Here is a 13,210-nt window from a genome sequence, read left to right on the forward strand (position 1 = left end):
GACACCAGGAGGGCCTCAGTAATTTCCACACCAGTCCCAGATTCGTGACCAACATGCCATTCCCGTTACCCATCTTCAGCTCGACTCTTTTACTTGAGCGCGGTACGCTTATCACCTCTGGTGTTTTCTCGAGAATCAAACCCAAGCTCGGTCTCTCTCTCTCACTCTCTACTGTGTCTATTTCCAATATCTTCTCTGTCCAAAACTTTAGTAGCTCCGCTACTTCGTAGTTCATGTGAGCGCCTACGGCTTCCGAGTCCACGAAAGGGTTGTACGCCATCCCCATCACTCCAGACACGTACTGATGTTCTCCCTTCTTATTGGGTTTCAAGTACTCTTCTGACGAGGCCAAGTTACGGTGTACGTCGTGTCCCTCCTCAAACTTCTTGTTGTAGAATCTCCGTATCTCGTCTAACTTCCTGTGGCTCTCTAGAGACTGCCTGGAACCATCCTCCTTTTCTATCCCAGTACTCTGGTATACATTCAAGATGACTGCTGAGATCCTCCTTTCCACTGCCTTACTCCAGATTGCCCTTTGCTGACATGCTAGGATGGTGCTGTCAGTCATCACCGACATTTTCCACCTCAAGAAACAAGTAGCATCTTTCCTCCTTGCCAGGTTCAAGCCTGAGTTATCCCTAGCAATGTGTTGCATCAATGTCTGATAAATTTCTAGACTTTTTCAAAAGCCGAAAATTGTCTGAAGAAAAAAAAACACCCCGAGCACAAATATTCCGGTTCTTTCGTTACGAATGTCGGAACAAAATCAACCTTGTAAAGAGAAATCAACTCAGAGCGTCAAGGGAATATACTACAACCCAAAATTTTTCAGAAGTCTTTTCATTTTTTATAAATTACTGTATTTCTTGAAACGATTCTTCTGTCTCGAGCAGCAAGACATATTTTTCGTTTTACCCATCACTGACCACTCAGTTTAATTTAGATACTAAAATTAAAATAATAGCTAATTCAATCGAGGCGGGGAAAAACAGATGCGAACCACGACCAAAAAATAACGAGCTTTAAAATGCGAGAATTAAATTAAATAATTTGGTTTTGAAAAAATTCCTCCATAAATGATTACAACTCCCTATCTCAATGTTACCTTACAATGTTTTTACAACTGCGCCGTAGCGCCTGGCTGTCTCCGAACACCTGCCACCAAAAAAATTCACATTCTATTGAATGGCCAAAGCTGCTAAGTGCTCTTTGTTATGCACAAACTAATGCAAGTAATAAGCACAAAATTCGTTATACAAAATATTGTTCATGTTCGAACACATAGGCAAAGCGGAGCTTCGCAACACCGTCAATAAAAATTATGAATCTTCAATTTTTAAAACACGGCAGTATAGAAAGATCCTACACGGCGAATTAAAAAACGGAAGAAAAAAGGATCTATTTGCCAGTTTCTTATAAAAATTTTCTCAAAAGCAAGAAAACTTAGCTCTGAAAAATAAAGGAGATCAAAAGGAATGAAATGCATCAAGTAAATCAACAAAAAGGTCAAAAAACTTATAAATATATAGCAAAAAAGATAAATAAAAAAAATGTGAACGAAAAACCAAACAGATGTTTGGAGAGAGATAAAAAGAACCGAAAAACAAACGATTTAAAAAATTTGAAAGTTTTTCAACTTTTGAATTTTGCAGAAAGTTCTATGAGGTTCAGGAAATTCATAATTTTCTTCAAGTTACATTATTCGGCGAATTAAAGTCCATTTTTGAAACTAGAAATCATTCCCATTTATCGTAATCTTTTTCTGTTCGATAGTAGATTTTACCTACCTGATCACAGGAAATGAATTGAACTTGAGAAATCAAAAACCAAGCCGCGAAAAACCAATCTTGTGCGTGAACAACATTTTTAGACTGTTTCCCGAAACAAAACACGAAAAAAATTAATCACGACCTATATATTTTCGTTCTTTTGCAAATTAAGTGCTAAATATTTCCAATTTACAAATTAAGATAAATTTTCTAGAACTTCACAAATGAAATTCGGACTCGATTACAGAAAAGCTAGAATCTAAAAAATAATAAAACTTTTTTTAACGATGTGATAGATATAGAGGTCTCGACAAGTCTGGCAACGGAAGAAGATTTGAAACCTCAGAAGGCAAGCTCGAAAAAGGGTTCGACGAACGGGCAAACATGGTAAGTGGATGTTGGCAAAGAATGGATCTCGAGCGAGCATCAGGCTATTGGAAAACAAGTGACCAGCGACCCTTTTGAGAAAAACGCGACGAGAAATACGGCTCGACCTTGGTGGGTGGCCCTAGAGACAATGAAGGAACTGGAGGAGTGTCTGAAAAAGCTCGATCGTCGAGTGTCCCGCAAGCGTCGCAATTGGGCTACTCAACAAAATGCCGAGGTCAACAAGTTAGAATTGGGAAGTCAGCTGAAGCGAACTTGGCAGAGCTTGTTGCATCATTACTCGAGGAGGCGATGAGAACACCTTCGTCCGCTTTGCCATTGATGGCAAATCCCTTCGTTAGAACAGCGGGGCAGCTGACTTTCGCGTGGAGCCTAGTGGGTATAGAATTGAAGGTATTGACCTCACACGATAAATTGAAGTTGGGCAACAAAAGTCTAGAAGTTTACCAGATGCTGGTACAGCATATCGACAGAGATAATTCCGGTTTTAGTCTGGCGAGAAGGAAAGATGCCACTTGTTTCTTGAGGTGGATAAAGTCTGTAATGACCAATGGTACTGTCCAAGTGGGTCATCAGAAGGCCATGGGGAGCAAAACTATGGAGAGGAGAGTAAGGAAGATGACTCGAGGCAATCCCTAGAGAATCATGGGAAACATGATGAAATACGGAGATTCTTCAACAAGAAATTCGAAGAGCGGCATGATGTGCCTCGTAACTTGGCCTCGGCTGAAGATTACTCGAGACCCAACAAATGGGGAGAATACCAATATGTATCTGGTGTAATGGGGATAGCATACAACCCTTTCTTGGATTCAGAGGCCGGGAGCACCCACAGGAATCACGAAGTGACGGAGCTGTTGAAGTTTTAGTTAGAGAAGATAATCGAAATTGATTCAATGGAAAGGGAGAAACTGAGCCTGGACCTGTTACTTGAGACGACGCCCAATTTAGTTTTCTTGAGTGTGTTTTATAATTGTGATGTTGAGGTAAGGAGAGTTTTAGGTTGATCCATCTGAAATGGTTCAAAGTTCCACTTTCTAATAAAAAGTAACTGTACGGACTGTTCCGACCCTGTTTTTAACGGCGTTCGCGTATTTTGGGTATTTTGATACCTAAGTATGTGGACGTTCTTATTTTCTAGAGTGGGGGGTATTTTGGTAGTGGCCTTTAAACTGTAACGAGGGTTTTGGTCTCATGTCGCAAGTGAACCGAATTGGCTCCGACCGTTCGGGGTAGAAAAACACAAGAGATAGTGTCCCTGACTCTTGAGCCAATGGTTATGGGGCCTATTTTTCTTTAATCTCATATGTGACTAAGTAGGCGACTGTTACACAGAGACGGTGAAAAGCATTTAGAGCTGTGTTTAGACGCTTGCCAGTCGTTTTAGAACCTAGCTTTATTTTCCGTCGATATGTACTTCCGGGCGAATGTTTCATACAACAGTCGCTTACCTAGGTCACATTTGAGGTTAAGAGAAATGGACCCTTAACGATTGGCTCAAGAGTCAGGGACAAAATCTCTTGTGTTTTTCCACCTCAAAACGGTCGGAGCCAATTCGGTTCGCTTGCGACATGAGACTAGAACCCGTTACAGCTTAAAGGCTACTACCATAATTTCCCCCCACTCTAGAAAATAAGAACGTCCCCATACTTAGGTCTCGAAATACCCAAAATACACGAACGCCGTTAAAAACGGGGTCGGAACAATCCGTTAAGGTACTTTTTATTGGACAGTGGAACTTTGATCCATTTCAGATGGATCAACCTAAAACTCGCCTTACCTCAACATACTTATCATGAAAAACACTCGGGAAAATTAAATTAGGTACTTACATAGCAGCACACTTGAGAATCAGAGTATTTAAGCTAATTAGTAACTCTAGCATAAATATAATTGAATATAACTCGAGAAGTTTTCTATCAATGAATTCCAATCCAGGATGTTTTTAGTTGTCAAAAGAATTTTTGATGTTTTCAGTTGTCGCGAGAAAACTGAGCATGACAGGCTCAATTCGAATTTTTGAAAAATTAAACTTCATCCCAAAACCACGTATTTCGTATTCCTCAAGGTCAAACTTCCAGACTGGCACATATTTCCCGGACTCAAGATCGATGTCCTCATTGCGTGCTGTTGTCTGTCAGTGATTCCCCAGAAACCCGAGTGTTGCTCAAGGTACAGTGCCAGTGGTCATTTACAGAAGTTTGCAGCAGACTTAAGTTTAACTACACCACAAAATTCACAAGCATGTAAAATTTTCACACTACCGCTAAACAGCAATCAAAATCTGCACACACCTGCACCATTGAATTTTCGCTTTTTAAGCTAGTAAGTATAAATTTCTTTTGTCCTATTCAATCAGGAAATTGTCAGGCAGCATTTTGATTTATATAATAGATTAATAACAATATCTCATTTGTTAAAATTTCTTTTTCGTGAAACCAGGTTTCATCCAAGTTCACCCTCGAGCCCCTTTCCTTCCCTCTCAAGACTCAAGACTCTAGAATTTCCCATTGAGCCACCTGCTCATCTCGCGTTCTTCGCCTTCGAGGTACCAGACCCAGACGTATTTGACACCGTAATCTGCTTCAACAGTGCCTCTTCATCATCGGAGCTAATCACGATCTCTTCCCAGGCTTTCAGCTGTTCATAGGACCGCATCCATTCCCTTTGCTCATGCAATCTCTTTGCTTGGTTGGGCAAACTCTTCACCCTCGACTCTCGGTTCAAACAGAAGGAATTGTGCAGACTCAGGCTCACGTTCTTCGCCAAGTCTTCCTCCAGTATCGACTCTCTCGCCTTGGTATTGTTTCTTGACACCCTACCAACTCTTTTCCACCCCGTCGTGATCGCATTTCGATGGGTCAGCAGAGGTCTCCTGAAAGCTTCCGGTCCTATCTCGGCTAGGAACTGTCGATATTCCTTTCGATATTTCTTCATGTGATCCTTCGTCACCATGTACAACCAGGATGTCAACGTAGCTCGAAACCAAGGAAAGAACCTTATGCGGCTCCATACGTGTCTGACCTCCATTGGTATGGCGAATACTTTGCATACAGTCTCAAACAACTCAAGTCTCCTGCTCTAATCTATCGCGTATATCGACTCCGCTGTTGGCGTCTTCGACTCCCGATACTTCGTTACATTTTCCTCCATCCATCGTAGAGCCAGCATCGTCCTAACCACCAAGATAGTCACCTTCTGCTGATGATCGGGCAATTCTATCGACCGAATTTCTTCCACATCCCATACCAGGCAGAGGTTTGCGTGATCCGGATACCACACCGTTTGTGCCAGACAGTGGCATGGACATTCCCCATGTGTGAGGTCAATACTCCTAAGGTTGCGCTCTCCCGAGGCTTCTAGGAGAGTTTCAAGTTCCATCATCTTCTCCTGTATCGCATCGTTCTCCTCCATGTTTGGAGCACCACCCATAGGTTTCCCGATCACGTTTAGTCTCTCGTGGTCACTTGTGTTTTCACTTTCCAAACCCAAAAGTTCTTTACCCCAGATTTCACTCAAGTCATCCCTCTGTTCTCTCGGCACTGTCCCTCGGATTTTCCTCAACAACCTGTGTGAGTGATGCGACATCCGAGCCAGTCTTACACACCTGGGCACTGAGAAAGCCTTGTCTATTAATACCCTTTGGCTGGATACCTACACCATCGCCATGTGCAATGAGTAGTGGCTGCCGCATAGGTTGGCCATCACTGACCCCACTAAGGACTTCGCATTTAGAGGCAGACCATAGGCTTCGCTCATAGGAAACCCCATTTTCGCTTCAAGTCCAACTTTTCAGCTTTTGATGTGTTTCTAGGTTACCTGCAACACCCCGGGCCATGACTCCACGCTCAACGCGGTCACCAAGTGGTGTTCAGACTCTAGCCGCTCCAGTGACTGCAGACTGCACATTCTCCATTCTCGAGAAGAATCCCAGAGCTGATGTTATATTCACCGTGGTACTCGCGTAACACTCAGCCACTATCTGTACTTCACTCTTTTCCCTCTCTGTGATATCTTCAAACCAAGTGACTAGATCTTCTTTTTGGAAGGACTGTATCCTAACGCATGACCGTCCATCACAAGTGTGCTCGCCATTTCCACACGTCGAATCAAGACAACTACCCGATTCCATTTTCTTCAACGAGCCTAGTTTACTCGTCGCTTCGCTTGACTCCTTCACCTGAGGCAAGATCAGCTTGTGCACTATACTCAATGTTGCCAGATCTTCGTCCTCCACCGGTGCTAACCTCACTCGCTCCGTGACTTCCTCGATCAGGCTCGCATGGGGATGTGGACACCAGGAGGGCCTCAGTAATTTCCACACCAGTCCCAGATTCGTGACCAACATGCCATTCCCGTTACCCATCTTCAGCTCGACTCTTTTACTTGAGCGCGGTACGCTTATCACCTCTGGTGTTTTCTCGAGAATCAAACCCAAGCTCGGTCTCTCTCTCTCACTCTCTACTGTGTCTATTTCCAATATCTTCTCTGTCCAAAACTTTAGTAGCTCTGCTACTTCGTAGTTCATGTGAGCGCCTCCGGCTTCCGAGTCCACGAAAGGGTTGTACGCCATCCCCATCACTCCAGACACGTACTGATGTTCTCCCTTCTTATTGGGTTTCAAGTACTCTTCTGACGAGGCCAAGTTACGGTGTACGTCGTGTCCCTCCTCAAACTTCTTGTTGTAGAATCTCCGTATCTCGTCTAACTTCCTGTGGCTCTCTAGAGACTGCCTGGAACCATCCTCCTTTTCTATCCCAGTACTCTGGTATACATTCAAGATGACTGCTGAGATCCTCCTTTCCACTGCCTTACTCCAGATTGCCCTTTGCTGACATGCTAGGATAGTGCTGTCAGTCATCACCGACATTTTCCACCTCAAGAAACAAGTAGCATCTTTCCTCCTTGCCAGGCTCAAGCCTGAGTTATCCCTAGCAATGTGTTGCATCAATGTCTGATAAGTTTCTAGACTTTTTCAAAAGCCGAAAATTGTCTGAAGAAAAAAAAACACCCCGAGCACAAATATTCCGGTTCTTTCGTTACGAATGTCGGAACAAAATCAACCTTGTAAAGAGAAATCAACTCAGAGCGTCAAGGAAATATACTACAACCCAAAATTTTTCAGAAGTCTTTTCATTTTTTATAAATTACTGTATTTCTTGAAACGATTCTTCTGTCTCGAGCATCAAGACATATTTTTCGTTTTACCCATCACTGACCACTCAGCTTAATTTAGATACTAAAATTAAAATAATAGCTAATTCAATCGAGGCGGGGAAAAACAGATGCGAACCACGACCAAAAAATAACGAGCTTTAAAATGCGAGAATTAAATTAAATAATTTGGTTTTGAAAAAATTCCTCCCTAAATGATTACAACTCCCTATCTCAATGTTACCTTACAATGTTTTTACAACTGCGCCGTAGCGCCTGGCTGTCTCCGAACACCTGCCACCAAAAAAATTCACATTCTATTGAATGGCCAAAGCTGCTAAGTGATCTTTGTTATGCACAAACTAATGCAAGTAATAAGCACAAAATTCGTTATACAAAAGTTTGTTCATGTTCGAACACATAGGCAAAGCGGAGCTTCGCAACACCGTCAATAAAAATTATGAAACTTAAATTTTTAAAACACGGCAGTATAGAAAGATCCTACACGGCGAATTAAAAAACGGAAGAAAAAAGGATCTATTTGCCAGTTTCTTATAAAAATTTTCTCAAAAGCAAGAAAACTTAGCTCTGAAAAATAAAGGAGATCAAAAGGAATGAAATGCATCAAGTAAATCAACAAAAAGGCCAAAAAACTTATAAATATATAGCAAAAAAGATAAATAAAAAAAATGTGAACGAAAAACCAAACAGATGTTTGGAGAGAGATAAAAAGAACCGAAAAAACAAACGATTTAAAAAATTTGAAAGTTTTTCAACTTTCGAATTTTGCAGGAAGTTCTATGAGGTTCAGGAAATTCATAATTTTCTTCAAGTTACATTATTCGGCGAATTAAAGTCCATTTTTAAAACTAGAAATCATTCCCATTTATCGTAATCTTTTTCTGTTCGATAGTAGATTTTACCTACCTGATCACAGGAAATGAATTGAACTTGAGAAATCAAAAACCAAGCCGCGAAAAACCAATCTTGTGCGTGAACAACATTTTTAGACTGTTTCCCGAAACAAAACACGAAAAAAATTAATCACGACCTATATATTTTCGTTCTTTTGCAAATTAAGTGCTAAATATTTCCAATTTACAAATTAAGATAATTTTCTAGAACTTCACAAATGAAATTCGGACTCGATTACAGAAAAGCTAGAATCTAAAAAATAATAAAACTTTTTTTAACGATGTTATAAGAAATATATGAAAACATCAAAGTATAAAACGAGCAGTTTAGCTACACTCGTGTCAGGTTATTACAGTGGAGCGCAACTTGGTAGGCCCCCACATATCCAGGGATCGATACCCCGAGAAAAATCTTGAAAATTGGTCTAAATTCCCACCCCAAGCATATATATTCTCACTTCCTTCAATAATTGGAACACTTTTTTTAAAGTAAATTCAATTATAATTGAGAAGAAATCAATCGAATATATGCAAGCCCTCGACAAACCGCTAGAACCTGTATCGATTGAACCTTTATAAACTGAAAAAATATATAGAGCAAAACTCAAGAAAACAATGTGGCTAGTAAATGCCGAAGTGGAAGTACTTCAGCCGAGGAGCGTTTTTAGAAACCTGCGAAATGATGCAGTATTTCAATCGAAATACGTTTTTCAACAACTCGATTCGCTTACAGGAAAAAAATTTTACGATTAACACTTGCTAATCGAAGCTCTATTGAACAATACATTTTGATCTGAACTGTGTTATAAAACAACCTCGTTATGTAAACCGTTTCTTAGCCAAAGAGCAAATTCGATAATTGAATCACACCCACCTTTTTAGGCTTCTTCGGAACCGGCAAGATTTTCGCCACAAGAACCAACTTGACCCTAAAACAAAAATCATATAAAAAATCATTTAAATAAATATTCGTATCTGTTCCAGTTTTCAACATCGCTCATCCTTAAATGCGCATCAACTTAACGCTTTTTTGGGCTCGCGTTTGTCTTTGTTTTTGATATCAAAGTTTCCATAAGATCCAAGATTGGAACTGATGACACAAAAAAAAAGATTGAGAAGACTACTTTGACCGCTGTTTTAGCCATTTTGATTGATAAGTTATTTTGTATTAGAAAATAATACAAATGAATTTCATAAAACAAAGTTTAATGTTAAAGTATTAGTTCAGGCTCTCACCAGTAACTTGCGCTCACATAGAAATACCACACATCGCCGTAGCTTTTCACAACTTCAGTTTTAGCAGACTCAGGTGGTGGTGTAAATTGTAAATACTGTACAACTGACATCCCGGCAGGAACACGTAGAATATAGGATTCCTCACTTTTCACACAATTGCTTTTAACGACATCGCTGTTAAAAACTCTCAAAAGAGAAAACCCTTTCTTGTTCGGACATTTTTTAAACTCGACGGTCTGCTCAACGTCTGCTGGATTCTCGAACTTCAACGGCATTTTCCGATTTTTCCATGGCAGAATGGCTGGGAATTCGAGAGTTGTTCTGCGGACAAAATAATCCAAAGTCACAGCAGTGGCGTTTGTTTCATCATCCGATGGAGGTGTTGCTCTAAACAGAGGAAGTTCATCGAAGTCCATCACCTCGGCAGTTTCATTCCATCGACTTCGAGAACTTCTAGAGTATGACTCGTCTAGTTCGAGTCGACTGGACGACCCTTTCTTGGAGAACAGACGGACACGAGATGCGTCTGCCCCGGATCCTGGTTCTCATCATTGTTATCGCTATCAGCAGGGTCTGGGTCCTTAGCCTTGGCTCTGTTAGAGCTAACGAAGAGTGCATTATTAGATTTTGATGGTCCAACTTTGTTATGCTTAGGAGTTGACACTGATATTTGCGCCTAAACATTCATTAAAGACATTTTATTACTACTTCAATTAAACATCAACTTGTCTACTAAAACAATTACCAGGTAACTTCCAAACTGATTCATGGAAACTCGACAAAACTCCGTAAGTCTTCCACTCAAAACTTTCACTCAGAAAATGTTGCAAATTTCAGCAAAATTTTCAAAACACAATCTTAAATGAAAGTTTAGAAGTGCAAGTCGTCCACTAAAGTGACACACGAGGTTAAGAGAAACAGGACCTATAACCATTGGCTCAAGGGCCAGGGACAATACATCTTGTGCCTTTGCACCTCAATCTGTCGGAGCCATTTCCGTTCACTCAAGAAATGGGACATCTGTAACAGTCGCCTACTTCGGTCACATATGAGGCTTAAGAAAAATAGGCCCTATAACCATTGGCTCAAGAGTCAGGGACACTATCTCTTGTGTTTTTCTACGTCAAAACGGTCGGAGCCAATTCGGTTCACTTGCGACATGAGACTACAACCCGTGTTACAGCTTAAAGGCTACAACCAAAATACACCCGCAGTCTAGAAATAAGAACGCCCCCATGGTCAGTTCTCTAAATACCTAAAACACCTGAGCGCCATTAAAAACAGGGTCGGAAGCTTAAGTATACCGTTAGTTTTTATTGGACAGTGGTACTTTAATCCATTTCAGATGGATCAACCTAAAAACTCGCCTTGACTCAATATAATCACAACAAATGCACTCAAGAAATTTAAATTAGGTACTCGCTTACCGACTAGACTTCTAGAATTAGGTAAAAAGGAATCGTATAGCAACTCTAGAATTGATTCAAAGTAATTAAGTTCAGCCTAATGGTTGTGATAAAATTACTTAATAGTTTCAAATATTTGTATGGCTTTCGGCTACTAGCGAAAACCAAGAAGACGAAAGCGTTGGGTAAAGTTTTGCCTTCAATCCTGCTGTTCAGAACAAGCCCAGGTGCAACTCTTGAGCATGTCTGACCAACATTTTCATAGAGACTCGCCGTCAAATGCCTCACGAAACTATTACTCCACCATTGATGAACTGTTACATGCAGATGCCGAAATATTCAAGAAACTTCTTGCACCCCAAAAAAAAGTTGGTCTGCTGTGTCTTTTGCGAGAATCTATTTCGCAATTACGCATATCCACAAATATGCAACATCACCTCTCTTCTTTTCCTCACATTGAGAAATCAGTGAACGAACTTTCTGAATCTATTCTAAACGCAAGTTACTCGGTTTCTCATGGAAATTCTGTTAATAAAACACTTGAAAATTTCAATAAAAAAATCGATGCTCTAGCCAACCGTGAATTAACTATAACCAGGCCTCCAAGAAATGAACAACTCGAAGAAACTATTGTTATCATGGGGGTCGATGAAGCAATCCGACTATCTCTAACGCCAAAAAATTCACACATGAAACGAATAGCATTCAAAAAGTATTCAATACCTTGAAATGCAACCAATTGGAAAATGTTGCTGATTTCCTCAGAAAGGGCAAATACTTTTCAGGGCGAAAACCACGATCACTCATCATGAGGTTCAAAAGCTCGTTCGATGCTAGAAAAGACAAAACGTCTGCTGGGAACTTAAAAGACACAGCCTTATTTCTGAGAGGCAGTTGTTCCGTGGAAGATAGAATGAAAAAAAGCACTTCTGAAATTCAGATACGAACTAGTACAGAAGGGAGTAGATAAAACTACCTCAAGAATACGGGGACTCAATCTATATTTCAAAACTGTCTGCTTGGATACAACACGCTCTGTTGATGCAGTATTTTGCAATCTAGCCAATACTGTATTCAATCTAGTCAATCTAGCCAAGCTCCTGACTGTATTGAAAGAACTAAACACATCTGACAAAAGAAGCAACTCCCCATGTACTTAAACTTCTTGTCCTTAATGTACAAAGCATCATGTCGTTGAATCTTCGAGTGTCACGTGTAAATCAATTGTATACACAGCATCCCACAGTCAGTCTTCCTGAAACTTGGTTTTCTGAAAATATAGACAGCTCTCATGCTTTTCCCGGCTCAGATTACATTGTGTCTAGTCGAAGTGACAGAGGCAAAGGCAAGCATGGCGGTGTTCTGCTAGCAGTTCAATCCGGCATCTACGATCTCTTAGACCTTTCCATGTCGAATATTGAAATCGGCTGCGCATTTGTTATCTCTCTATAACTCTCTATATTCCTCCGCGCGGCAGCGCCTACATCCTAGAGTCCGTTAACGTACTCGAGTTCATATCTACTACAATATCACAATTTCGGAACCTTATCATGAATTCGTGTTCCAATAGATCAGAAATAGTTGTTTGCGGTGATTTCAATGCCCCGGAAGTTGATTGGAGTTCCTTCTGTTCGCCTTTGGATACCAGTCAAATGCTTATTGACCAACTTGATCACTTTCAATGTATCACCAAACCTACTCACAAAAAGGGAAATATGCTTGATCTTTGCTTTGTATCCAACATTGATGACCTTGATGTACTTGATCCTGTGCCATACTCTCTGCCTGATCACCATGTGCTATTGGTTGAGTTTTACATTCCTAAACCGATTGAAGTAAATACTCCGACATTGAAGTCTTCTCTATTGCCGGATCAGTTTCCATTAAATTTATGCCCTATCACCCGAGTGGCGCGAGCCAGTGAAAACCTGGAACCTATTGAGTTTTTCAATGAGTTCTTTGCCATGCTGCAAGACTCGTTTAGCCGGAATAGTAAGAGCCGGAGGGCAAAACGCGTGAAGCATCGATTTTATTATTCCTCCTATAGCATACATCTCTTGAACAAAATGGAGTCTTTGAAAAAGAAAAGATCTCGTGGAGATACTGTGTACCAAGACTGTGTAAATAAACGGGAGTCTGAATTCTTGGAATCAGTGGAACTGGACAAAATATCTCTACTTACCAATCTTGACAATTGTTCTATAGCAGACTCTTTTAAAATACTCAAACTTCTTTCAAGCCCCAACCCAATTCCTTCGTCAATTACCTGGGAGAAAACATGTGCATCAAACGACTTAGCCAAAGCGAATTTATTCAATCACTACTTTGCTTCAGTGTTTAGTCC

General features: G+C 40.6%; 1 long non-coding RNA gene across 1 annotated transcript; it reads right to left on the reverse strand.

Annotated features, from left to right (window-relative positions):
* Positions 1-9,106: 9,106 nt before the first annotated feature.
* LOC134853323 (uncharacterized) lies at positions 9,107-10,313 on the reverse strand. Its single transcript, XR_010164342.1, has 3 exons — positions 10,206-10,313; positions 9,461-10,136; positions 9,107-9,153 (listed from the first exon to the last, which is right to left on the reverse strand). It is a non-coding gene; the product is annotated as an uncharacterized LOC134853323 (long non-coding RNA).
* Between the last annotated feature and the right edge of the window lie 2,897 nt (positions 10,314-13,210).

This window comes from Symsagittifera roscoffensis, chromosome 8, assembly GCF_963678635.1.
Source record: "Symsagittifera roscoffensis chromosome 8, txSymRosc1.1, whole genome shotgun sequence".
Lineage (NCBI taxonomy): Eukaryota > Metazoa > Xenacoelomorpha > Acoela > Convolutidae > Symsagittifera > Symsagittifera roscoffensis.